The following is a 27,818-nucleotide window of genomic DNA, read 5'->3' as shown; positions in this document are numbered from 1 at the left end:
CCGTGGAGAAGCGAGCCCACACGCTCCCCCCACAGGGTCCACGGTCTGCAGAGGAGGGGTGTGGGGCACGCGATTCCCAAGCATCTGTGCCCCCTGCAGAGCACATCTGCTGATGGGAGGTCAGGCGTGGGGCTGAGTGTCCACTGCCCCCAGCAAGACCAGCCAAGTCCTAGAGCCCTGGCCCTGCTGTGGCACCCAGTGCCCTGGTGCAGACAGCGAGGCGTCTTTGAAGTGAAGCTCGGGATTGACGTGTGAACACCCAGCTCTTGGGAGTGTCTGCTCAGAGGGAATGATTTATTTGAGGAGGGGCTGTGTAGCTTGTGTATCAGCAGAGGCGCCGCTGGGAACAAAACGAAAGCCTTTGCAAAACGTGGCCGCAAAAACTCTTCAAAGGTGGAAGGAGTTAGTTGAAGTCCCACACACTATCCGATATTATAAACAGCTGTTCCACCCACACTACGGTCAAAGCAGCAGCATGCTGATCCCTGCGAAGGTGTGTGAGTATTTTGTCATTGATGAAGCCAGGCCACGTACAGCATGAGGAATATGCCAAAGCCAAAGACCGCCTTGGAGCTCACCCTTCCCTCGGTCCCCAAAGTTCGGAATCGTGGACCGTTAGCAAGAACTCTCTGGCTGATCGTTATTGGCTCAGGTCTCAAACCACACGGAGCTTTATTGACTGAAAATACAATACTGAATGTGAGTGTGAAACATCTAGACAGACTTTAAACTTGTAGACCAGCCTAGGAAAGCCTTCTGTGCTCTTGCAAGGAAAGGAATGCTAAAATAAGTTGCTAATTTCACTACTCTTGCTAATGAAAATATTAATCTCATGCTAAAGATATTATTTCCTTAATTTTTTAAATCAGAACTAAGCAACAGAATCAATGAAGTTTGTTCTGCTATTTTCAGTTTTCCCACTAGTTACAAGAACAGAATCCCTCGGTATCGTGGGGATTGGTTCCAGGACCCCTGCAGATACCAAAATCCACGGATGCTCAGGTGCCTTATGTAAAACGGCACAGTACAATCGGCCCTCTGTATCCAGGGTTTCTGCACCTGTGGACTTAACCAACTGTTGAATGCGTAAATACAGGCACACATCCTTTTATTGTGCTTCGCTTTATTGCACTTTGCAGATACTACATTTTTTTACAGATTGAAGGTTTGTGGCAGCTCTGCAACGAGCAAGTCTATCAGCTCCAGTTTCCCGACAGCGTTTGCTCACTTCTCTGCGTCAGGTTTTGGTAATTCTCGCAGTATTTCAATCTTTTTCATTATTATTATATTTGTTATGGTGATCACAGGTTACCATAACAGATGTTACGCTTGTAAAGGTTTGGGGGGACCATTAACTGCACCCATATAAGACGGTGAGCTTAATCAATAATGCTGTGTGCGCTCAAAGTCCACCAACCGCTGTTCCCCCATCTCTCTCTCTCCTCAGGCCCCTCCCTGTTCCCCGACACGCAGCAATATTGAAATTAGGCCAGTTAATAACCCCACAATGGCTCTAAGTGTTCAAGTGAAAGGAAGACTCCCACGTCTCTCACTTTAAATCAAAAGCTAGAAAAAATTAAGCTTCCTGAGGAAGGCATGTCGAAAGCTGAGTCAGCCGAGCTGTGAGTGCAAAGGAAAAGTTCTTCAAGGAAATTAAAAGTGCTACTTCAGTGAACACAGGAATGATAAAAATGCCAAATAGCCTTCTTGCTGACTGCAGAAAGTCTCGGTGTCTGGATAGAAGCTGAAAGCAGCCACAACACTCCCTTAAGCCAAAGTCTAGTGCAGAGCGAGGCCCTGACTCTCTTCAGTTCTGTGAAGGCTGAGAGAGGTGAGGAAGCTGCAGGAGAAAAGTCTGAAGCCAGCGAGGTCGGTTCATGAGGTTTCAGGAAAGAAGCCGCCTCCGTCACATGAAAGTATATGAGGAAGCAGCAGGTGCTGGTGTAGAAGCTGCAGCAAGTTATCCAGAAGATCCAGCTAAGAGAATTCATGAAGCTACACTGAACAACAGATTTTCAATGCAGATGAAACAGCCTCCTATTGGAAGACGCCATCTAGGACTTGCACAGCTAAAGAAGTCAGAGCTTCAAAGGACAGGCTGACCTTCTTGTTCGGGGCTAATGCAGCCGGTGACCTTAAGTTGAAGCCAGTGCTCACTTACCATTCCGGACATCCTAGGGCCCTTGAGAATTACGCTAAATCTACTCTGCCTGCGCTCCGTGAATGCAACAAGAAAGTCTGTATGACAACACATCTGCTTACAACAGGCTTTACTGGATATTTTAAGCCCGCTGTTGAGAACCTCTGCTCAGAAAGAGAAGGTTCCTTTCAAAACATGACTGCTCGTTGACAGTGCCCCTGGTCACCGCAGAGCTCTGACGGGGATGCACAATGAGATGAACGTTGTCTTCAGGCTGCGGACACAGCATCCGTCCTGCAGCCCGAGGATCAAGGAGGAATTTCGGCTTTCAAGTCTCATTATGTGAGAAATCCGCCTCCTAAGGCTACAGCTGCCAGAGACAGTGATTCCTCTGATGGATCCGGGCAAAGCCCATTGAAAACCTTCTGGAGAGGGTTCATCGTCCCAGGTGCCGTTAAGAACATTTGTGATTCGTGGGAAGAGGTCAAAATATCAACGTTAACGGGAGTTTGGGAGAATTTGATTCCAGCCCTCATGGACGACTTGGAGGGGTTCAAGGCCTCAGTGAAGGAAGAAACTGCAGATGTGGTGGAAACAGCAAGAGGACTAGAGTTAGAAGTGGAGCCCGCAGATGGGACTGAATTGCTGCCGTCGCATGAGAAAACTAACGCGTGAGGGGTTGCTTCTTACCGATGAACAGAGAAAGTGGTTTCCTGAGTTGGAAGCTACTCCTGGTGCAGATGCTGTGAAGACCGTTGAAATGACAGCCAAGGATTTAGAATATTCCGTAAACTTAGCTGATGAGGCCGCGGCAGGGGTTTGAGAGGATCGACTCCAACTTTGAAAGAAGTTCTCCTGTGGGAAAACCGCTATCAAACAGCACTGCTGCTGCAGAGAAATGGTTCACGAAAGGAAGAGTCGATAAATGTGGCAAACTTCACTGCCGTCTTATTTTAAGAAATTGCTGCAGCCACCCCAGCCTTCCGCAACCTCCAACCACCCCGGTCGTTCAACAGCCAGCAGCGGGGAGGCGAGACCCTCCACCAGCAAAAATTTTAGACTCGCCTAACGCTCAGATACTGGTGAGCAATTTTTAGCAATAAAATACTTATTTTACTTAGTGTTATTTTTGGCTGAGTCAGGTCTTAGTTGTGGCGTGCGGGTTCTTTGTTGTGGCGCGTGGGCTTCTCTGTAGTTGTGGCACGCGGGCTTAGTTGTCTCGCGGCACGTGGGATCTTAGTTCCCCGACCAGGGATTGAACCCGCGTCCCCTGCATTGGAAGGCGGATTCTTTACCCCTGGACCACCAGGGAAGTCCCCGGCAATAAAGTATTTTTCAATTAAGATATGTACATTGTTTTTTTAGACATAGAGCTATTGCATACTTAATAGGCTACACTGTAGTGTAAACATATCTTTTATATGCGCTGGGAAATTGAAAAAAATTGTGTGACTTTTTTTTTTTTTTTTTTTTTTGGTACGCGGGCCTCTCACTGCTGTGGCCTCTCCCGTTGCGGAGCACAGGCTCCGGACGCGCAGGCCCAGCGGCCACGGCCCACGGGCCCAGCCGCTCCGCGGCACGCGGGATCCTCCCGGACCGGGGCACGAACCCGTGTCCCCCGCATCGGCAGGCGGACTCTCAACCACTGCGCCACCAGGGAAGCCCTGTGTGACTTTATTGTGATATTTTCTTAACTGCCGTGGTCTGGAACCGAACCCGCACCATCCCCCAGGTTTGCCTGCACGTGTACAAGTACACGACAAGTACTTAACTTGTATCACAATTTTATCAACAAGCACTGGACACAGTGAATTTGAAATGTCTCACTTTTCTGACTCATGCCGAGCGAGGACTTCAATCTTCCCTCTTTCCTGCCCGCCAGTTTTTCTCTTGTTCCCTCTCTCCTTTCAATACTTCTCTCTCTAAATGGCGAGTCGCCATGTGTACGGACTGGGCTCTGTTGGGATGTTTACCCGTGTGCATGTCTCCTGTTGCTGGTCTCATAGCAACGAGGTGAGGCAGAAACTAATGGGGCGTTTGGGGGCTGTTCAGTCCCCAGGCATCTCTCATTATCTCCTGAGTCACATTTGGTGACCAGAGAGAACACGTAGGGAGTTGAGGGAGCAGTAAATGAGGTCCAAACCCAGGGGCGATGTGGCCGAGACCGGGTAATAACACCTTACCTGTGTGCTGCAGTGCCCTGGTCCCCCGTGGGCCCCACAGGAGCTTGTGCTGGCAGGGCTCCTGGGGCAGCGGCGCGTGGCATCCCACGGGGACGGCTGAGTGCGCTGGGCACCGCTCTCAGCCGCAGTGTCCGTGGCAGATGTCCTGGACGGGGTGGGGGGGGTCCAGGCGAGGGAAGCTTCTCGTTGCTTGTCCTCATCCTCCGCTGATCAGCAGGGAGGCTGATGGACACGTAGGGATTCAGACGGCCTGGCGAGCGTCTCTCTGTCCACGCCTGCTGATGTCGTGATTGCCGTCGTGCACCTTCTCTAAGAAGTCTCTGGCCAGGAACGCTGGGGTGTGGCGAGGTGTGGTGATGCACCCGGAGGGCGGGGAGGGTGCAGGTCACGGTTCACGGGGCGCCACCATCACTGGTCCACACGAGGCCGTTCTTGTTCCCAATTCCCTCCTCCACAGAACCCAGGACATTTACCGTGTATCTTTCGGTTTGTATGTGTTCTTGCAACACGAATATTTTTGGGTTGTGTGTGTGTGTGTGTGTGTGTGTTTAATTCATATAAACTATATTGGGTTATACATCTCATTTGCTTCCTCAATTTTTTCCTCTAAGTACAGCATTTCAAAGATGTCTTCATGCTGCTGTGTGTAAATCTGTTGCTTCTAGTTAAGTGCCTTCTGATAGCAAGACGTGCGTCCACCGCATTTTACCGCTTTGCCCTCCCCGCCCGGCAGTGGGCGCCCAGGCAGCCTTCAACTCTCAGCACAGGGACGGCCGGAGGGACAGGGCTGTGAGCATCCCCTATACGTGCTCCCATTTACTTGGGCTCTGTACCTACAGCTGGAATTTCTGGCTCGAAGAGTGTTGGTTTACTCGTTTTGACGCGTTGCCAGGTTGCTCTCCTGCGCACCGTCACCAGCAGGACATTATCTGGCTTTCCAACCTTTGCTTCTGTCATAGATAGGAAATGACAGCCCATGGTTTTCCTCTGCAGTTATTCCTATTTACTAATGGTGTTGAGCGTCTCTTCCAATATTTGGTCGTTTTTTGTATTTTCTCTTCTGAAAATTGCCTTCCTCAAGGTCCCCTTTGCCCATTTTTCTATTTGGGTTTTATCTTTTTCTTACCAATTTGAGAGTTTCTTGTATATTCTGAAATTGGTCCTCTGTGGTTTTAGACATTGCAAATAACTTTCGTCATTCAGTTTTCTTTTTATTAGCCTTTTTTATGGTGCTCTTTCTTGAACGGAAATTAAAAATTTTGATGTCTCAAATTCATTAAGTATTTTTGCCTTTCGTTTTGTACTTTTGAAGTTTTGTTGAAAAAAATCCCTTTGCTCTTAGGTCTCAGAGGTCTTTGTGAATTTTATTCTTATAATTGCACCTTTCACGTGTAGTCTTCAGTATATGAGAGTCCACCTTCGAATGAGACCCAGAAATCTCTCAAGACCCAGTGGAATGTCTCCACTTTCCGGGTCTCAGGAAACCTCTGAAATACGGGTCCCTGAGGTTTTACAAGTAAATTACAGGCAAACCTCAGAGATACTGTGCGTTTGGGTCCAGATCACGTAATAGAGTGAATATCGTGATAGAGTGAGTCACACGAGTTTTTTGGTTTCCCAGTGCACATAAAAGTTATGTTTACACCATACTGTAGTCTGTTAAGTGTGCAATAGCAGGATGTCTAAAAAGCAATGTACATCTTAATTAAGATGCTTTATTGCTAAAAAATGCTAACCATCATCTGAGCCTTCAGTGAGTCGTGGTAGTAACATCAAAGGTCGCTGATCACAAATCACCCTAAAAATGTAATAATGGAAAAGTTTGAAATATCGCGAGAATTACCAAAGTGTGACGCAGAGACACAAAGTGAGCAAATGCCGTGAGTAAAAATGGCGCCGATAGACTCGCTTGACCCACGGTTGTCACGAGCTTTCAGTTTGTAAAAACTGCAGTGTTTGTGGAGCACAGTGAAACAAGGTCTGCCTGCACAAATAGGACAGCCTTGGACTTTGGTGCTGGGGAGGCAGGGATGCTGACTGTGTTGGCCACGGCGGGAGTGCTTCCTGGCCAGGACGCGGCCGGTCACCAGACACCCACTCTCCCCAGTGTTCCTGGGGCTCCTCCCACGTGCTTTGTTTCCCTGCTCCACACCCCTGCTGCACCTTTCAGTTTATTTTAGTGTGTATCACAGTTTCTTTGATGGTACAGCTTGCTGTGGTCCCTACCAGGCTGCACTTTTCTTGGGGGAAGTAACCCTATTTTTATCATCTTTCAATGCCCTCCACTCCCCAGCATGAATAAGGCACTCAGTACAAGTCTGTTATCAAATGAATGGAGTGGGAATTTTTGATGAATAAGATTGAAATAAATGTTTTAATTCAAAGAAAATTATAACAGAAGGTACAAAGAGGATATATAGGAGGAACAGAAATGAAAATGTGTGTGATATTATATATTACATGTCGACATATTGAAATTCACCTAAAGACTGAAATTCTGCAGAGAGAGAAGGAAAATGAAGCATCTTAATGCTGGATAACTGAAGTCACACTGGGTTCACCCAAAAGGCAGATCAGGCTGAAACGTCCAGGTCGTGGTTTAAAAACCCTGACATCAAGTCACACGAGCCGTTCGTGGTTTTTGGAAACGGGTTTCTCTTCTGCTTCACAGAGGCTGCTCTTTAAAGATCCATGCAGAAGGACAGAGAAGTATCAGCCATGTTTTTCTCATAATTTTCATTAAACTTCTTGGTCTGAGCTTCAGTGAACTGATTTTTCCAATCTCCAATGACTTCTAGAAAGAGTGATGGATAGCACATTCAGGGATATTTTCACAAACTTTAACGCGTGTAGATAATCCCTTTCCCCTCGGTACTTAAATTCCTGACACAGACACTGGCTGGGTGTCCTCCTGATATTGAGTGAGATGTGAGGCTACAGGGGTGATCACCGCACTTCACAGGTGAGGCATTTGTGAATAGCCTTTTTCTGAGACACTTGAGTGGGAGGAGATCTAGATGTGGTTTATCTAATTCTTGGCGTCACGCCCTGCAGCCCTCTGATCCTCCAGGACTTCCTGAACCCTCAGTTCATTTCACTTTCTACTAACTGGACCCGGTTTTCTCCTCCTCTCCTTAGAGGTCTCTGGAGGGCTGCATCCTCAGAGCATCCTCTGTCCTCCGTTTGTATCTCTAGTTCAGGCCACATTCCTAGTTGAACACGGCTGAGAATCCTCCTTTCCAGCCTGAATTATCATTGTGTTAATGTATAATTGAATTAAAGCAATAGAATATGAAGGAATGGTAGGGTTCGTTAGCTTTATTTTATGCTTATGCAATAGAGTATTCAATTTTTTTCAGCTTCAACAACTAAAAATGGCCAGAGGCCCCACAGATAGCTGTTTCTGTTCTGATTGCTCCATGCTGTCTGCTTCACGTAGGCTCTTTGAGCTCTGTGTCATATTATTTTCATGTGTGAAGTGTAAATCTGCTTAGTTTTCTAGGGGTAATAAATTATATGGTTATGTAATTTATCAGTTAGCTTACAAGAACATTAGATGACCAAGTGACATCAGCAAAATGGTGGAGTAGGAGATATGAGCCTTCATCCCCCACCAAAAAAATCCCAGCCATCCACGAACAAAAATAGTCCTGGGAAGGGCTTCAAGAGTCTAATTAAGGACCTAAAGCAACACAGTGGAGCCCAAACAGGAGGATAACCACACAGAGAGGATTGCTGGGGGGACTGACACAGCGGAGCTGTCTGGAGGTGGCTGGGCTCCGAGGAGGGGGCTACCAGTGTCACACACACAGCGGAGCCACTGTCCCCAGGGCCTGCTCTGCAGGGCGTCCCAGCAGCCCTCGTCCCTGAGGACCTCAGTTGCCCTGCGTGGGCTCTGCAGCCTTCATAGGATCTGTCAGCGTGGACCCCAGTGGCCTGCCCTGCAGGGCATCCCAGCAGCTTGCCCACTGAGGTAGCCAACAGCCACCACAGACCCTCTAGAGAGGAAGATGCTGCAGTGTGCCCTCCTCTCCAAGAAGGAGACGCGGTCGTGCTGCCCTGGGACCGTGACCTCCACTCACCCCAACCCTTGCAGGCTCTGGACCCCAGTCCCCAGCTGTTCCATACACGCCCACTCTCCACGCCCATGCCCCACGACCACTTGGCATGTGCCTGCACTCTGAACTCTGGGTCTGTAACTGCTCCCATAGACTTTCTTTATTCTTTTTCATTCTTTTTCTTTTTGTTCCTCTAACTGTTAGAGAATAAAGAAAGCCTATGGGATTTATGAGACACCTTCAAGAGAACCAATATACATATCTTAGAAATACCAGGGGCTTCCCTGGTGGCACATTGGTTGAGAGTCCGCCTGCCAATGCAGGGGACACGGGTTCATGCCCCGGTCCGGGAAGATCCCACATGCCTCCAAGCGGCTGGGCCCGTGAGCCATGGCCGCTGAGCCTGCTCTTCTGGAGCCTGTGCTCTGCAACGGGAGAGGCCACAACAGTGAGAGGCCCGCGTACCACACACACACACACACACACACACACACACACACACACACAAAAAGAAATACCAGGATAGAAAGGGGCAGAAAACTTATTTAAAGGTATAATGGCTAAAACTTCTCAAATCTGGGGACAGATATGGGCATCCAAGGACATGAAGTTTCAACCAAAAGAGGTTCCTCACTGAGACACACTGGAATCACGCTGTCAGAAATCAAAGACAGAGACATTTGAAAGCAACGAGACAAAAGAGGCTTATCACATAGCAGGGAACCCTCATAAGGCTATCAATAGATTTCTCCACACAAACCTTGCAGGCCAGGAGAGAGTGAGATGAGATAGATATTCAAAGTGCTAAAAGAAAAAAAAACTGTCAACCAAGAACACGTTACTTGGCAAAGCTATCCTTATGTACAAAAGATAAAGGGAAAGGAATCAAAGCATAACACTACAAAAAAATCACCAAATCATAAAGGAAGACAGCAGGAGAGGAAGAAAGGCACAAAGGAACTACAAAAGAGCAAGAAAACAATTAACCTCTAAGATCAGGAACAAGACAAGGTTGCTCACATTTGCCACCTCTGTTCAACATAGTTCTAGACAGAGCAATTAGGCAAGGAAAAGAAATAAAAGGCATCTAAAATGAAGAGGAAAATGTAAAATTATCTCTGTTTGCAGATGACATGATCATATATGTGGAAAACTCATAAAGACTCCATAAAAAAGCTGCTAAACAAATTCAGTAAAGTTACAGGATACAAAATAAACATATAAAAATCAGTTGCATTTCTATATACTAACAATGAACTATCTGAAAAATAAACTAAGAAGATATTTTATTTGTAATAGCATCAAAAAGAATAAAATACTTAGAAATAAATTTAACCAAGCAGGTAAAAGATCTGTACACTGAAAACTATAAGATAATCATTAAAGAAATTGAAGAAGAAACAAATGAATGGAAAGATACCCTGTGTTCACAGATTGGAAGAGTGAATATTGCTAAAATGTCCATACTACCCAAAGCGATCCATAGATTCAGTGCAACCCCTATCAAAATTCCAATGGCATTTTTCACAGAATAAATGTTACAAAGCTATAGTAATCAAAACAGTATGGTTCTGGCATAAAAACAGACACACAGACCAATGGAATACACTAAAGAGCCCAGAAGTAAACCAAATATATATGATCAACTAATTTTCAACAAGGAGGCCAGGAATACACAATGGGGATTGGATAGTCTCTTCAGTAAATGGTGCCAGGAAAACTGGATATCCACATGAAAAAGAATAAAATCATCTTATACCATATGCAAAAATCAACCCGGAAAGGCTTAAACATAAGACCTGAAACTGTAAAACTCTTACAAGAAAACATAGGGGAAAAGCACCTTGGCATTGGTCTTGGCAATGATTATTTTGATATGACACCAAAAACACAGACAACAAAAGTCAAGAAAACAAGTGGGACTACATCAAAGTAAAAAGCTTCTGCAAAACAGTGGAAACAATCGAGAAAATGAGAAGTCAATCTATAGAATGGGGGAAAATATTTGAAACCAAATATTTATAAGGAACTCATACAAATCATACAACTCAATAGCAAAAACAAGTAACCAGATTAAAAAATGGGCAAAGGACCTGAAGAGACATTTTCTAAGGAGACAGATGGCCAACAGGTGTATGAAAAGATGCTCAACATCACTAATCATCAGTGAAACGCAAATCGAAACCATGATGAGCTATCACCTCACACCTGTTAGGATGGCTATGATCAGAAAGTTAAAGGAGGAATTGTTCACGAGGATGTAAAGAAAAGGGAACCCTGTGCGCTGTTGGTGGGAAAGTAAATTGGTGCAGCCACTGTGGAGAACAGTATGGAGGGTCCTCAGAAAATTAAAAATAGAGCTACCACATGATCCAGCAATCTCACTTCTAGGTTATATCCAAAGGAAACAAAATTACTGTCTCGAAGACACATTTGCCTGTACAGTGGAATATTATTCAGCCTTAACAAAGAAGGAAACCCTGACGTTTGTGACAACGTGGATGAAACTGGAAGGCATTATGCTCAGGGAAATAAGCCAGATATAGAAAGACAAATGCTACACAATCTCACTTATATGTGGAATCTAAAAAAAATTGAACTCATAATAACAGTAGAATGGTGGTTACCAGGGGGTGGGGTGAAAGGGGAGATGTTGATCAAAGGTACAGACTTTCATTTATGAGAGGAATAAATTCTGGAGACCTAACGTACAGCATGATGATTATAACTGAGAATGTATTATATATCGATACTTGAAATTAGCGAAGAGAGTAAAATTCAATTGTGTTTTCACTCCCCCACCAACAAGAGTAACTATGTGATGGATGTGTTGTGTTATTAGCTTGACTGTGGTGCTCATTTCTCAGTCAGAACATCACGTTGTGTACCTTATATCGACGTCTTACTTGTCAATCATCCCTAAATGAAGCTGGGGGAAAAAAATCCCCAAACCTAAAAAAACCCTCCAGCATGTATAGTATCTTGCTGTGCCTATAAATATATGTGTCTCTGGACAAATAGACAATACCTTTTTTTCCAATGGAAAAAAAAGAAATCAGGTTCCTTATTGGGCCAATTAGAGAGAAAATTTCTCCTGTGAGCCTTAAGTTTTTGCTTATCTTATCAAACAAAATGTACTAGGATTTTGGGGGGTTTCATTCCTCTAAAATAATGACAACCTCACGAAGTGTGTCTCCTTGAACGGGTTGGGAGTATGGTAGCATCAGGTGGCTGAAGGTCCTGGCTCTGGCCGGGCTCTGAGACCCACTGTGCCCCCGCGGTCATTCTCGGGGAAGTGATTTAACTCAGGGACCACCCTTCCAAGCCTCAAGGCCAGTGACCTTTGTACTGTCCTCCAGAATGTGCTGGGAAGAACTTGAGCTTCCTGGAGATTAGAGGCTTCACTTGAGAAAGAGTTTGGGTCAAGTACCTGTTCGAAGCTCTGAGTTAAGCAGAATTAAACAGGTTCCTTCTCCGAACCTTATTTATGCTCACATGCTTCAAAAGGGCAGGTACAGAGTGTGGATTTCCACCCTTCTCTGAGCACGAGACATGGCATCTCTCTGAATAAGGCTGCGAAGAACTCACTTCAGAAAACACTGTAGGTAGTGACTCACTGAGCCTGAAGGGTAGAAAGCCACTTATAGGTCAGAAAATTTGTCTGTTATCAAGGGACAGAGAGGAGCAGGTAGACATCACCTTTTCTCATGAACAGAGACAGCTGGTGATTCATTTTCATGTCATTTGTGTAGTTGGTCATGGGGTGGTTTTTCATGATGGCAAACAAAGTGTTGTAGACAGTTTTGTCTAAAGCCTCTTCTTTCGAGTTCTTCCCCAGGAATTCCGTCATCTTTCTAATTTCACGTTTTGGATCCTGTGGGGGAGAGTGGAAGAGAGTTAGCAGATTTTTTTTCTGTCCAAAGAAAAAATATAACCACAGTCGGACCTTAGAGAACTCAGCCTGGGAATAATGGGTAAAACATTTGAAACCAGTATTTTAACAGCCTGTTAGTTTATGTTTAAAAGTAATTCTAACAAGTTATGCTTATTATGTATAGATTTATGAATGTCAGATCACTACACATGGCAGTTTAAAGTGCAATTATATGAAAATAATTGCCTTTCCTTTGTTCTAGAGCTGATGCCAAGGGGCCATGCTGAGAAGTCTCTCCTTTGGGACACGGTATTTTACTGTGTCATGCAGGAGTGGGTAAGATGCTCTTTGGGAGGAGAGAGAGCGTCTCTCAAAATAAACCTGACGGGTTTCCTCCGAGTGCACGTGGAGCCACATGGCCTCTGCTTCCGTGTCTGGTGACCGGACTCCGGTCTGTCCCGATGGGAACGCCTGTTGACAGAGGGAGCTCGTGAGGGCCCCGGGCACTCTGGGGAAGAGGGCTCCCGGTTAGGGTTGAGCTGCCCTGGTGGGGGGTCTCCAGGCCCCTGCAGGGCTCCCCTCCCCCTGGCCACCCCGACTGTGTTCACAGGTCCTTCCGGGCCCCAGCGGCCTGACCCTGCGGCTCTCAAACAGGCTCACGGCTGGGGCCGCAGGGGCTACGCTGACACCTAGGAAAGGTGCAGAGAGCAAGGGTGACATAGGGAGGGGTTTGACCCAACCAAGTAAAAGGACGGAGAGGGGCAGAGCTGTTAGTGACCACGGGGCAGCCGGGGCTATACTGGCTATACTGATTTATTTTACATATAAGACATACGAAACAGACTTTGAACCAGGGTTACACGTGCAAAAGGTGCTGCTAATGGGCAACTTTTATTTAAAATGATAAAACCTGAATATTTTAAGAAAGCAAACCAAAACAGCTCTGTTCTTCACTAGTTCTTTCCTGTTAAGAGTCCTAATTCTTTTCCTCGGAAGTGAGAGCAAATAATGGGGGACATAGTGATCCTGCAAGGAGAGCTGGGAGTGAGAGCCTTCTGGCTGAAACAGGAGCTTCTGGGGGAGGCGGAGGAAGCTGCGGGTAGAAGCAGGTGCCTCCCGCCAGGTCCCACCCGCAAGGCGGAACCGGTGCCATGTTGGGAGTTTAGCAGCTGCAGGCAAGGTGGTCGGAGAAGTGGGGCTAGCTTGCGAAATACTTTGTACGGATAAACCTTTACACGTCACTTTCCTTCGTTTCTATCCTGCACCCTGTAACTCTGAGAAAAAATACTGTGAAGTCAATATTCAAATATATTTCCTTCTTACTTTCAACACTTCTTCGTAGAAAAGGTAGAGAGAATGGGGTGGCTGTCTTTCTTCCTCCACCAGGCTTTCACGTGGTCGTAGCAGGACCCCCAGCACACTGAAAGGAGGATACAACGTGTTTGGGCCGTGAGAAGGTGAGGGTGGGAAGGTGAGTTGTGTCCTCGGAATACAGATGCAGCTGTGGGCAGTGCTGCTCTGAGCAGAACTTACTTTTCACGCCTCTTACATCCATTTTCCACAGGACTTTTCTTTGTTTTGGAAGCTACCAACATTAGTCTCTGAGGCTCTAGAGCCTGCTGGGTTTGGATCCCAGCTCTGACCCAGCTGTGTGACCCTGGGCCAGTTACTTAACCTCTCTGAGCCTTGGTTTGTTTTTTTTTTTTATCCTTTTTTTTTTTATCCTTTTCCCCTTTCAGGGGAAAGAGGGTCAATAACAGTACCTACCTCATAAGGCAATATTGGAATGGATTAATTTATTCCACAAGCCTGCTCTGTCCTCAGCACTGTTCCAGGTACTGGGCTGGAGCAGCAGACGTGACAGAAATTCATGCCCTGGGCGTGCATCTTGTAGGGGAGATAGCTGAAGGAAGTGTGGACGTGCAGGCCACTAGATCATGACGCGTGCATAGGAGAAAATGAATGGGGAGGGGGCCGGGGATGGGGAGGGAAACAGGGTCAGGAGCCCGGTCCTGGGGCCGTAAGGTTCCAGCAGGGGCTCTGGCTTTCCCTCTGAGGGGGATGGGGTGCGGCCGTGGGCTTCAAGCAGAGGAGTGAGGTTGTCTGATTTCCCTTTTCACGGAATGCCCCTGGTTTCTGTGTTGGGAAGAGCCTGTGGGTTGACCAGGACGGCCGTTGAGGGACAGGCCAGGCTGTTCACTGACCGGGGAGGCTGTGATGGGGGGGACGGGAGGAAGGAGGAGGGGAGGGTCCTGGGGGTCTTCTGAAGGTGGGGTTGGCGGATCCGCTGCCGGGCTGTTGGTGCATGTGAGGAGGAAGAGGCTCAGGACAGGCTCAGGAGTTCAGGCCTGAGCGTCTTGCAGGACACAATTAGCAAGACGTGGAGGCTGCAGGGGGAGCAGCTTTGGGAGGAGAGATGGGAGCTCGGGTTTGGACGCGTGGACCCTGAGATGCAGGGTCTGTGCCCCTGGAGCGCGGGGGGTGGGAGAGATGTCGGGAGGGGGCGGCGTCCCGGGGGCCGCGGGGAGAGCGCCCCAGGGAGATGGCGGCCGCGTCGGGCAGGACTGCGGTGGGCTGACACGCGGAGGCCGTGTGGCCTGGGGCTGGGTGTGCTGGTGTGGAAGGCTGGGTGGGGGAGAGAAGCTGGGGTGTGACGTGCAGGGGTTCAGGCTTCCAAGGCATTTGCAGTCAGTGGAATGAAGAAAGGGAGCAGTCGCTTGGGGTGGGGAGGGTCAGCAGGGCAGTGGTTAGTTCTGTGTTTTAAGATGGGAGAAATAATTGCATGACTGGGTGAGCCGAGGCATCTGAAAGGTAGCCTGTGGGTGCCAAGGGCACGGCGTGACAGCAGGTGCCCGGCACGTAGTGACCGCTCAGTACGGGTTATCCAAAAATTAGAGCAGACACCCATCAACGGCCTTCCCCCCAAATCTGCCTTTCCTGTGCCCCGTTTACAGAGGGCAGTCTTAGGAAGAAAGCATCTGACAGTCTCTCTGATGGAAAGGTGGCTGATTAAGAACACTGCACCCCTCCTCCCACCCCCAGTGGACGCTACAGAGATTAAGCATGTTAATGCATGTAAAACATTTAGCATCATGGGCTTAGGATTGGAACCTTCTCGGCATATAGCTGATTTCCCTACAATACTGTGTTGGCTTCATCCTGTGGCTGCGTCGTCATTGGAAGCAGATCCACTGGCCACCGGTGACAGTGACCAGGGCCGCACTGCACCTCTCAGGGGCGTTGCCTCTAGCGCCCCCCCAGACAGTCCGAGCTCCTTCTGCGGTGAATTGTGCTTCCGACAGACGGAGAATTTTATGGGGAAACCTTATCCTCTGCAGACACGGGTGAAGACTGGTTCCTTCTAGCTGGCTTACCTGTGCCGGCCAGGAATGTATCACAGTACTCGTCCCGGGTCCTTGGGTTGGGGGGTCTTCTGTTCATCCTTTGAAAATGATAGCAGGACACCATGGTGTCCTTGGCATTCCTTGCCACGTAGACTATCCGGAGTGGTGGGAAGAAACGGAAGAAACAGTGTAAAAGATAGAAGCGTTTGGGCACTCGGCGTGCACAGCATCTGTGTTCACAGCTACCAGGTCCCCAAGGCCACGGAGCCACCTGCTCTCCTCCGCCCGCCAACCAGCCGCCAGTATAATCTTGTAAATGTGATCGGGTTGCTGCCCGTATAAAACTTTTCAACGTCTGCACCTTGCTCTCCGGATTAAGTTAAGCCTCCTCGACCGGGTGTGCGGGGGCCCGGCGTGCTGGCCCTCAGCGGGCTCGCCCGTCTCCCCGCTGGCCACACTCAGCCCCCGTCCTGCAAAAGCACTTGTTTGCAGGCTCCTGCAATCTCTCTGGCCAGCCTTTGTCAGAGCGTCCTGCCCTGTTCTGCAGCTCCTTCCTTAAGCCGGGCGGTCTTCAGCTGATGAACCGCAAGAGGACGGGCCTCCGTGAAATAGTGTGAAAAACTTTGTGTAGATGTGCCCTTTGTCAGGATCGGAGACACAGCTTCCTTCGGACGGTCACTAGGGTTTGGGAATCACTAAAATTTAAAACCTTTAGTTAAATGTTGGTTTTTTGGGGAGTCTGCCTGGGACCTACGGTTATTCTCATTTTGTTCACTTTTGTTGGTTTTTTTTTTTTCTTTCTTTTTTTGGCCATCTTCCCCACTACTGGAAACTTCACTCATGTATGACTCACAGAGCTGTTCCTGATACAGGCCCCTCTCCCAAGTTAGAGACTCCCTTCCTCCCTCCCTCCTTCTCTCCCTCCCTCCCTCTCTCTCCCTCCCTCCCTCTCCCTCCCTCCCCCCCTCCCCCCTCCTCCCTCCCTTCCTTTCTTCCTTCCCTCCTCCTCCTCCTCCCCCTTCTTCTTTGTTATAAACCAGTCTTCGTACCTAGCATAGGTACACCACAGTATTCTTTGGTTGGAAATCTGGCAGGGTGTGGGCACAGGACGTAAGAGCCCAGGTGAGGGGTATGTGCCCCTGAAGCAGAAGCTAGAGGGCCAGCAGAGGTGGACTTCCCCGGACCCAGCGTGTGCCTACATGGGGATGCCAGAGGTGAGCTGGTAAGAACACAGGACCTCAGTGTCGAAGCCTGCGTGCTTGGGATGGCTGGTTGACGTCATGTTAACTGGGCTGTGGGGCGCCCAGACATTTGGCCAAGTGATATTCTAGGTGCTCCTGTGAGGCGTTTCTGGGTGAGACTAGCGTTGGAGCTGGGAGACAGACTGAAGCAGACCCTCCGCCAGCAGGGCGGGCCTCGCCCAGCCAGCTGAGCGCCCGACTGGGACAAAAGACCGGCGCGCCCCAGGAAGAAGAATCGTGCTGCCCGAGAGCGGCAAAGCCGGCCATGAGCTGTGCGCCGGTGGGGCTCCTCAGCCTCTGTGGCAGAGTGAGCCGGTCCCGCTGTACGCGCACAGGATCTGTCTCTCTGCAGAGCCTCTGCTAATACAGACCCTGGCGCCAAGAGCCGTTCCAGAGGAACAGAGTCTTGAGGATGAATTTTCTGAATTAGTTTTGGGGGTTTCTGGAGTTGCTTCTCTAATCTGATTAGATGTAAAGACACTAGTGGCTCTATCTCCAGAAGTGAAGAGAGCACTTGAGACCATGGCATGCGCCGTCAATAAACCGGTAGAGATGTGCAAAATATCACCGCTGCGTATGTCCAACGAACACTTGTAGGAAGCAAAGATCTGAGTGACCGTGTGTGCGGCACGTCCTAACATCTTTGTCAGCCTGATGGGTACCCTGTGACTGGCTGGTGGCTCCCAGCGTCCCTGGACGGCAGGCAGAGTACACTGGACCACGCCCACCGCTGTCCTGTCCGCAGTGGAAGAGACACGGACTGGTGCGATCTGCCTTCTCTGTGTGCAGTGCTGCTGCCAGAACCGCCAGAGGGGTTAGTCCAAAGGGAGGGACGCTTTCTCCAGAAGACTCAAAAATGCCTCCATTGAACTGGAAGTTAAGACTTACCGGCCACGCCGGGCCCCTTGCGCCTCAGAATCAACAGGCAGAGGAGGGAGGTCCTGTCCTGACCTCCAGGGGAAATCGGGCTGTGTCTTCTTCCACACGGGAGGTGAGGACCAGCGAGTCTGGATCCCGGAGACCCCCGTGGGGCATCTCGGTGTCACCACACCCTGTGCTCAAGGTCAGCGGGAACCGACAAGAGCCCCAGCCAGGCAGGACGGCTGACGGCCCAGACCCTTCAGGGATGGAGGCCTCAGTCACCACCGGGCCAGAAGCGCGGCAGCCGAGCTGCGTGCTGAGGGCGGAGGGGAGACGGAGCGGGTGGGGGGAGAAGGTGGATCGAGAGACCCACCGTGACCAGTTGCGGAGACAAGGGTTGCAATCATCATGACGATTTCCTTCTTGCTTTGTCGTAAGTGTGTGTTTATACACAAATATCTCTATTTCCTTCCCCGTTGTATCCACTTTTCATCTGACATACGGTGCATCGGCTTTCCATCCTTTTATGTATACTTTGCCTCATAACGTCAGGGTATTTAAGCTATGGGAGATCGAGGAGAAGAGTGCGCGGGAAAGTCGTACCTCCAGGAACAGCAGGTGGAAACCGGGCAGTAAGTAGATGGTGCGTGGGGATGGGGTGGGACCAGGAGGGGGCGGACTCAGGCCCTACCATCTCCAAGACCGAGGGGCCGGAGGTACCCCACGTGAGAACACCTCCCCGCAAGCTGCGAACACCACAGTCCTGGAGAAGGCTGGGGTGTGGGAGCGGATCACACAGAGGCGCCATCTGCAGCTTTGGAGAGAGGGGAGTGTACGTTGCTGTTGAATTCCAGGCCCACAGGCTCCAGCTCGGAAGAGGCTGAGGCAGGTTGGCGGCCTGTGCTCTTCAGTCTCCTTCTGACGATGAAGCCCAGTCTCTCAATAAGAAATGTATTAATCAACTATAATATAAAATAAAAAGTTAAAAAAACAGTTGGGTGGAATTCACCAGTGGGGGAAAAAGCCCCGCAAAACGCCCTTGGACTAGTCAGCAGAGCTGTAACCCGCTCTCACAGTTTGCACGAGAAGCAGAGTCAGATCCTGGGCACCCGAGACCCCCCCAGCCTTGCTGACGGCCGACACTTACAACAATTTCCAGAAACAACGCGGACATCCAGGGGCTTTCGTCGTAAATCGACAGGCTTCCAGTGTGAAGGTTCGTGTTCGGATTGCTTCACGATTTCGAAGTATCTTTTTTCCACTTTAGATCAACATGGACATAACTGCACACCAGCCTGAACGCCCCAAGGCTGTTAAGGAGGGTCTTTGCAAATCAAAACATCCTGCTGCGGGTTGACGGGCCAGGCAAGCCTCAGTGTGAATTCTCGTGGTGTGGAGGCGTTAAGATACACCCACGCGACCCAATACGCTGGAACCTCAGTGACACATCCCCCCCACACACCCTGCCATCTGTCCCTCTATCGCAGTGAAAGGTTTCATGATAAAATTCAATGTCAGGTGGAAAAGTATAAGTGTTCTCATATGTTCAGCTTTCTTTCAGAAACTAGAATCTATTTAATACATTCAGAAAATAAAGCAGTATTTCGTCCTTTAGTTTGAGTGAAGCTGCTCTGTGGGGAGTTTCGCCGTCTCCTACCCTGGGGTTCAGGTGTTTGCTCCCTTCTCATCCCTCCCACCCCCGGCCGTCTCCCAAGCCTGTGGGCCTCCCCCTGATCACGCCGGGCCCTCCCCAGGCCGACTGCTCCATCTTCTGTAGCTGCCCTGTCTCCGTCCCTCGGTTCAGACCTGACCCCGAGTCTGCGCTCCCCTGAGCACAGCAGGACTCGTGCCCTGAGCGGGGGACGTGCTCTCACGGGGCCCCACCGGCTGGGCCCTCTCCCCTCTGCCCTGCAGAGAGCAGGTACTGGGTGGTCCCACCTGAGAGGCCACGTGCCAGGCAGCAGGACGGGGTGGGGTAAGGGGCAAGGGTCAGAGCAGAGCCCACTGCGCCGGGCTGGCAAATCCACCCGACGGGCAGCGGCTGCTGCCCCGTCCCACCCGCTACCCTCCTGACCACCCAGCCTCCCGCTGCAGGGTGAGGCTCTCTCTCAGGCGCACAGAGCTCGGGGTTCCTTGTAGGGAGCTTTCCGCATGGGACTCACAAGGGGGCTGTTCCCCACCGGCGCTCTGGAAGTGCAGGGACCCGCGGGTGCTCTGCCCAGATGCCCCCAGGCTGCCGCGTCCCAGATCTGTGCTTCCTTCTGACAGGCCTGGGCAGCTCCCTTCGGAGGCAGGGTGCCCTGGGTGCTGGGCGGCTTTGCCCAATGCTCTGAGGGCACGAGAGCCTGGGAGCTGACCTCTCCCCCCAGGGAGGACCAATGCCTCGAGGACGGGCCCTCCCCAGAGCCCCCGAGGATCAGGCAGGGCTGGGCTGGGCTAAGTGCCCACCCCCTCCTGCCCCTCCAACCTGCTCCCCCCCCCCCACCCCGAGCCATGAGTCTCTCTTGGGAGCACGTGGTCCTCAGGTCAGGTTCTGCTTCTGGGAACCAACCCCAGACGGGGCCTCAGGTCTCCCGAGAGCAGCCGGAGGCTGGTGGCAGCTTCTGGCTGGGCTGGAAGCCGGGGGGTGACCTGACGTTCCACCAACTTCCATCTCCCTGCGACCTGGACGGTGGAGGGTGCTGGGAGGGGTTGTGCTAGTTTTCTGTCCCCCGCCTGGAGCAGGAGTCGGGTAATGGGGAGCACAGGCCTTGCTGGGTTGATGGGGCCTCAGGGGCTCTGCCCACAGGATGGACCTGGCTGGGCTTCTCCTGGACCAGGGCTCAGCAAGGCCCTTCTGTACAAGACCAGGTGGTGGGGGAGTCAGGCTCTGTGCGTCACATTCGTGCTGTCGTCTCTGTAACAACCTTTTGAAAGTACAACAGCCTTCTCATCTTCCAGCCGTACCAGACGCTGGGTTTGGCCGTGGGCCATGGTTTTACAACCCCCGTGACCCTAGATCAACAACCCACGAAGGGAGAGAGAAGGGAGGATGCGGACGATGAGGAGGAGATGGTGGGTTTTCCAACTAAAAGTAAACCTCTTGGGAGGAGAAAGCTGGTCACCAGATTCCTCCAGTGAAGCTGTAACTCCACGGAGCAAAAAGAGAGGGAGGGAGAGAAGACGCCTAGAAAGGTTTAAGAATTAATCCACTGGGACTTTCCTGGTGGCACAGTGGTTAAGAATCCGCCTGCCAATGCAGGGGACACGGGTTCGATTCCTGGTCCGGGAGGATTCCACGTGCTGCGGAGCAACTAAGCCCGTGCGCCACAATGACTGAGCCCGCACGCCTAGAGCCTGTGCTCTGCAACAAGAGAAGCCACTGCAGTGAGAAGCCCTCACACCGCAACGAGAAGTAGTCTCTGCTCGCCACAATTAGAGAAAAGCCCGCGCACAGCAGTGAAAACCCAACACAGCCATAAATAAATAAATTTTTTTAAAAGAGAATTAATCCATTAATTCTTCCTCACAGTACTGCAAGTTATTTGGTTGTTGTTGTGTTTTTTTTTTTTTTTTTTGCGGTACGGGGGCCTCTCACTGTTGTGGCCTCTCCCGTTGCGGAGCACAGGCTCCGGACGCGCAGGCCCAGCGGCCACGGCTCACGGGCCCAGCCGCTCCGCGGCATGTGGGATCCTCCCGGACCGGGGCACGAACCCGCGTCCCCTGCATCGGTAGGGGGATTCTCAACCACTGCGCCACCAGGGAGGCCCGCAAGTATTTTTTAAAAGGACAGAGCAGAGCTTTGTAAGAGAGAAATCCATATTTTCTGTGCCTGCGATTTATTGAGAATATGAGTGGAATTTACTTTTACAATGAAATCAAGAAGAATTTTACAATTTATAAAAGAAGAAAGACAAGCTTTGCCGATGCCCAGGCCACACTGTGCACAGGACGGGAGCTGTTATGTGCTCGCCGTCTGAATTTTTAGGAGCTCCCCGAAGGTGAACTGCAGATACTAGGTGTGGGTGTTCAGTGATGGAAATGTATTTGCTGTTTAATCTCGAGGGCTCAGCGTCCCCTCCCTTTCCTCAGTGCAGCTCAGCACACGGGATTATCTGTCCTGTGGTTAATGATTTGCACGCCTGCCTTAGAAGGTAAACGACCAAGGACTGCAAACAGGGCGTACGTAGATCCTGGGAGGAGGAGGTGGTTTTCAGTACCAGACAATCTGGTGCCACAGGAAAGCGCCACTCCCACAGAAGGAACCTTCTGACTTTCTTTGAAAATAAAGCACCGACCTTTGCACGAATTGTGTGACTGAGGGTGGGCACTTTCTCAGGCAGGTTTTAACAGCAGCAGAGAATCAGAACATTACACGTGCAGCTAAACAAATTGGCCGTCCTGACAGTCCTGCTGAGAGCATCTGTTTACGAAGCATAACGTGGGATTGATTCCTCCCAGAGACCCGACGGTCGCCTTGTCCTTTACGTGCACGTGGTGCTGGGTGACTTCCTCTCATTCATTTCTCCTGGGCTAATTCGAGGCTTCTTTCCTCTCTCTCTAAGAAGTCTACCTGGAGTGTGAAATCTCCCTGGCTTTCAGGCCTGCTTTTTTTTTTTTTGCGGTATGCGGGCCTCTCACTGTTGCGGCCTCTCCCGTTGCGGAGCACAGGCTCCGGACGCGCAGGCGCAGCGGCCATGGCTCACGGGCCCAGCCGCTCCGCGGCACGTGGGATCTTCTCGGACCGGGGCACGAACCCGCGTCCCCTGCATCGGCAGGCGGATTCTCAACCACTGCGCCACCGGGGAAGCCCCAGGCCTGCTTTTACCCCGCGCTCCTCACGCTTTGGTCTCTGGGCCTCAGACCATCCCCATCTCCGTCAGACCCCGTCCCCTGTTCCACCCTCGCAGCCTCGCAGCCCCGAGTCTTCCTCATTCTGGACGCTGGGGGATAAGACCCGGTGCCTCTCACGTTCTCCCCGGGGCCCCCTCCTCATCTCTTTGTGTCTTACGTACCTCTTGTGTCAAGGGTCTGACCTGACTCTTTTCTCTCTTTTCACGAGCATTGACCCTGGGAGGCCAGGCGCTGTGCACTAGTTAGGGAGTTAAGTCGTGTGCTTATTTTGTTCCAGCATCGCATGTGGTCGGGCTTCTATGAACGACCGTGTGACTTAATTTTAAACTTCTTTCTACCCAGGGTGTGATCGCATTTTGTGTATCACGTGGCATGGGATCTACAGACAGTGTGCAAAGCTCAGGAGGGGGGAAGGGAGTCATGGTTTTCAGTGTCCTGATCATGAGACTGAAGCGTCTAAAGTCTCGTGAGGGGCTCTGCCAGGCTCCCCGCCGCCCAGACGGATGTGCGGGAGGCCAGCGAGCTCCCAGCCATCTTCCCCCTGTCGTCCTGGTCGAAGTCCTCGCTCCGAGGCACGCTGGAGTACTTCTTCCAGCCCTGCCCCCCGCGTCCCTGCAGCGAGGCAAAACCTCAGTGCGTCCGGCGTGGCGGGGGCTGGGGGGTGAGCCCGCACCTTTGGGGCCGGCGCAGGGCGGGGAGCGGAGTCTGCGCCTCCCGGCAGTCCGGCCGCCAGTGTCACCCACAGAACAGGCACAGGAGCACGAAACGTTACCCAGAAACGGAAATGGGTCCAGAGTTCCGCCTGGCCTCTGAGAGTGTGGGCCTCACGCACCCCTCCTCATGAAGGGGGAGATGCGTTGGTCCGTGGTGCTGGTGGGCGGGGTGGTGTAGGTGGCCATCGGGTTTTGCTTCATTACGTCGAAGGAGGTGTCATAGATGAGTTTATTCAGAACTTCCTCTGATACGTCTTTCTCCGGGAACTTCAGCATCTTCAGAATTTCCCGCTTTGGATCCTGTACGTAGAACAGTCACACAAAGCAGATAATTGGGAGTTTTCCATTAGGGGATGACATTCTGTTTGGACAGACTGTGTTTGGGGAGGGATGAGTTAAAGGATCAGCTCAAATATGGTCCAGGTGTCTTCCTCAAGGGAGACGACGCCGGACGGTCCCGGGGCCGCAGGACACGGAGGTGAGGGCCGTCCCAGCCCCGAGGAGGCTGACCACCGTGCAAGGGGGGAGAGAAACATGAACACGGCCCCGCGACGCCCGCCCAGGAAGCGTGCTGACGCAGGCACGCAGGGAGGGCACGGGCTTCCGTGGGAAGGGGCGGGTCCATCCCTTGGAGGAGATCACAGAGGCGCAGAGGAGGGAAAGTGACTGTCGAGATGGCACAGGGCCTGCCGAGAGTTTAACAGAAGGTCAGTAAGAGGGTGAACAAGGGATCCCACGCTGACCCAGAAACGAGAGTCCTGTGGCCTGGTTCTTTCTGATCACAGAGATGCCGAAGGAGGACCTATGGCATCTGACTAGATTCCAGAGGACCTCTCAGTGCTGGCCCAGGAGGTAGCTTTGTAATTCTAGGGCACTGATCCTGGCTCACAAGAGTGACCGGGTGATGCCTGAATAAGCAAGAACGCAGAGAGCAGCCCTCGGTCCCTACCTGGGACCAGTCCTGCCAGCGGCTGTGTGGACTGCACTTCAGTGTGAGATGGGGGTCTTGGGTGAGGAGGCCGGGCGCTTTACAACGGGATCTCATAAATCGTCACCGTGATTTCCCGAGACACAAACAGAGCTGACACATGTTTCGTACGTGAAGAAACATGGTTCGTATGTGCCAGGATTAATCAGGTTGTAAAGGCATGTGATAGTTCCTGAGTGGAAGGATCGTCTGGAAATTGTGAACGGAAGGAAAGTTACAAGATTTTTTCAAAAGTAGTTGCAGCGTTTGAGGGTAAAGCTGAGTCGGAAAGGGTGTCAGGGAGAGAGGGGGCCCTTGTGTGGTCAGGCCCGACTGGCTGGCTCCCCTGGAGGACGTGGTGGGAAGTGACGGTGGCCGCACGCCCCTCACCTCCTTCATGTCCTCGTAGAAGAGGTAGAGGATGCGGTGCCGGGCCTTCGTGTCCCATCCCTTCACGTGCTCGTAGCCGGAGCCCCACAGCACTGAGGGGAAGGAGAGAGATGGGCCGTCGCATCAACCTGAAGCTCATGAGGCGAGCATGGGTGTCTCAAATGAAAGAGGACGTTTAGTAAAGACAACCAGAGTTCTTATTTGCAGAGACAGGGATTTTTTAATATTTAGAGAGATGATTCCCCGGCTTATGTTTCCACCCCTTTAACTTGCTCCTCCAAGAGAGACTGTCCCCAGGGCAGGGGTGCAGGGTCTGTATTCCTCTTGCATCGCTGCATGGTACCCAGACCAGCATTTTGCAATAAATATTGTTCCCTTGGGCTTCCCTGGGGGCGCAGTGGTTGGGAGTCCGCCTGCCGATGCAGGGGACGCGGGTTCGTGCCCCGGTCCGGGAGGATCCCACGTGCCGCTGAGCGGCTGGGCCCGTGAGCCGTGGCCGCTGCGCCTGCGCGTCCGGAGCCTGTGCTCTGCAATGGGAGAGACCACAGTGTCCCCTAACAGGCTGATTGTGAAAAGAAGCTTTGAATTCATTCTGAAGAATCACAGTGACCAGATGTTTGGGCCCCTTTCCCCACTGTGATGGTGAATGCAAGGAACCGAGGTGCATGGTTTCCCCTGCTGGCCCCCCAAAGCCACCCTCCATCTCCTTCTGCTGCGAGGTTGACCCTGGGGTCAGTGTCCCCGGGCTCCTCCGTCCTCAGGGTCCCACCTGGGGGGCAGGAGGGCGACGAGGGTGTTGATTTCCCTGCAGGCTCCCTGTGGCTGGCTGTCTCCTTCCAGTCTGCCTGCTCGGGACCCTTCCCTCCTCCCCACTGGCCACAGCCCGGAGTCCCGTGCCATCGCCTGTCGGGCTCGGTACACTGCCCACAGCTTCCTACGTAGTGTCTTAGCTAAACCCTCGCCAGCGACCCCGTCTGAGTGCCACCTGCGTCCTCCCAGGACCTTGAGCAACACGGTTGGTCAGCGAAAGCCCGGCCTCTCTGATGTCCGTGGCTGAGGGAACAGGGAGGCGAGAGCCACAGTTTCCTCTTACTCACCTTTCCCCTTTGAATGTCTCCACATATTCCTCCCAGGGACCGGGGTCCGGCGTCATCCTAGACATCCTTGAGAAATGGTAGTAGGACACCAGAGAGTCCTTGGCATTTCTGGCCACATGGATGATCTCAAACCAGCCAGGAAGGGGATTGAGACACTGAGAAAACAAGACAGAAAAGTTACTGTGTGATGAGAAGAATCTTAGACCGTCCCATCTGAGTGACTCGACTTGCATTTTCTGTGACTGTTTCTTCCAGTTCGCCCGGCACGGTTCCAATGTACAGCTGCGGTCCTAGTGACAACACGCCCTTCTCTCTCAAATGTCCCGGTTTGCACGACAAGTGCTGCAGCCCCCCTCACTCTGATGCTCCTGGAGGTCCAAGAGGCCACGGGGCATTTTTCAGGGTGTGAGAGGGAGGTCCCCTGGCCTTCACTGAGCAGGAACTCTAACCAGGTTGTAGGGTGGGGAGCCTCTGCCTTATCTGATTACTATCTGTGATAAGATCACGGACAGCGCTAAGTCCGCCTTCGGAGCCGCCGGTGACCTGTCCCCTCCTGGCAGTGGCAGAGCCGGGTCGGCTGCCGGCCTGCTGCTTGCCTCCGCTTCCGCCCAGCGGCCCCCCAGGCTGTGTGCACCGCCTCCGCTTCCGCCCAGCGGCCCCCCAGGCTGTGTGCACCGCCTCCGCTTCCGCCCAGCGGCGCCCCGGGCTGTGTGCACCGTCGCCAGGGTGCCTGTTCCCCGTGTCGCGCGTACTCGTTAGAACCGTGCGCGAGTCCAGGCCAGTCACCCGGGTGGTGTTTTCCTCTGAGCGAATCAGCTCAGGTCCCGCGGCCTCAGCTTCGTTTCCCCCACGGCTCCTCCCATGAGCCCAGCCCGGCCGCGACTCTGCTCTCTGCCCCTTTCCTCCTGCTGGCCTCCTCTCCAGTGTTTCGAACGTGCTCAGGAAGCCAGAAAGGACGCCCAGCAGCAGGGGCTTATGATGAAGTAAACAGATATCTCAGTGCTCGTGTTGCTGTTTTTTTTTTTTTTTTTTTTGCAAATCAAAGCCTGAGCAGCTGGAACAGGGGAAGGCCGGTCTGGACGGGGAGTCTGTTGAAAAGGCCTCTGATCTGGGGTCAGATGTCCGTGTAAGAGCGAAGGCCACACGCTTACATCTTCTGAGTCCGCGGATCCATCTGTGTGAGCCTCTTATTGCTGCTGTGCAAATTACCACAAGTGTAGAGGTTTAGCACAACAAGAGATTGACTCTCCTACGGTCTGGAGGCCAGGTCTCCCTGGGCCGAATTCAAGCTGGTCGCAGGACCGGCTCTTGCTGGTGGCTCGAGGGAGGACGTACTTCCTTGTGGTTCCTGGAACCTGAGGCCACCTGTGCTCCTCAGCCCGGACTCTGCCCTGGAATCACTCCAGTCTCTGTGTCAGGTGTCTCCTCTCCTCCTTCCTCCTTTGACCTTCGTGCCTCCCTCTCATCAGGACCCTTGCGTTGATGCTGAGGGCCACCCAGGGGACCCAGATCGTCTCCCATCTCGAGATCCTCTACCGAATCACACCTGAAAAGCCCACTCTACCATGCGAGGTGCATTTGCAGGGGTTTTGGTGGCTGCGGTGTGGATGTCTTTGGGCAACACCACTTAGCTCACCGCTCTATCATAACAGGAAAAGCTCGGACTAAGCTCCGTCACATCACCTCCTACTCTCAGATGATTGACAGCTCTCGCAGATAAAGGGGGTGCTGTCTTCAAGATTTGTACATATTTTAGAAGGCCCAGTTTCACAAAAAGAAGCTGTTAATCTGATGACAAAGCAAGTGCTAATGCGTCTTCTGACCTTGCACCTGCACTGTAATTAGGAAGTCACTTGTTGGTTCTTGAGCAGCAAAATTAAGGTATCGGTCTGTGGGAATAAACCAAGAAGTTTTCAAAGCTATGGTGACCTTGGGGGTAATCTCAGGGCAACAAATCAGGGAGGGGATAGCCGTTGATACGTGGAAACCTGTTCGGTTTGATGGCGTCTTGTTTGGAGATGGGAGATGGACACGATGAAGTGATGGAGCGCCGTGGAAAGCAGAGCAAAGAAACTCAAAAGCAGCCACTTGCGCTGCATGTCTGAGCCCTGCACGCA

At 51.6% G+C, this 27,818-nt stretch overlaps 1 long non-coding RNA gene and 1 pseudogene across 5 annotated transcripts in view; one reads left to right on the top strand and one right to left on the bottom strand.

The window, feature by feature from the left end:
* Nucleotides 1-27,818, top strand: part of LOC131764944 (uncharacterized) — a 96,282-nt gene that overhangs the window by 23,595 nt on the left and 44,869 nt on the right. Inside the window, exon 2 of one of the 5 annotated variants that reach the window (XR_010835273.1) lies at nucleotides 1,448-3,222. The exons of the other annotated variants lie outside the window; for them this stretch is intronic. This is a non-coding gene — a long non-coding RNA (uncharacterized lncRNA). The remainder of the gene's footprint in view (nucleotides 1-1,447; nucleotides 3,223-27,818) is intronic. 5 annotated transcript variants of the gene reach the window in all.
* LOC136792105 (sulfotransferase 1C1-like) lies at nucleotides 7,005-25,934 on the bottom strand (annotated as a pseudogene).

The sequence above is a fragment of the Kogia breviceps genome, chromosome 11, assembly GCF_026419965.1.
Source record: "Kogia breviceps isolate mKogBre1 chromosome 11, mKogBre1 haplotype 1, whole genome shotgun sequence".
NCBI lineage: Eukaryota > Metazoa > Chordata > Mammalia > Artiodactyla > Physeteridae > Kogia > Kogia breviceps.
Note: the sequence above shows the minus strand (reverse complement) of the source record. Positions and strands in the feature narration are given on the sequence as shown.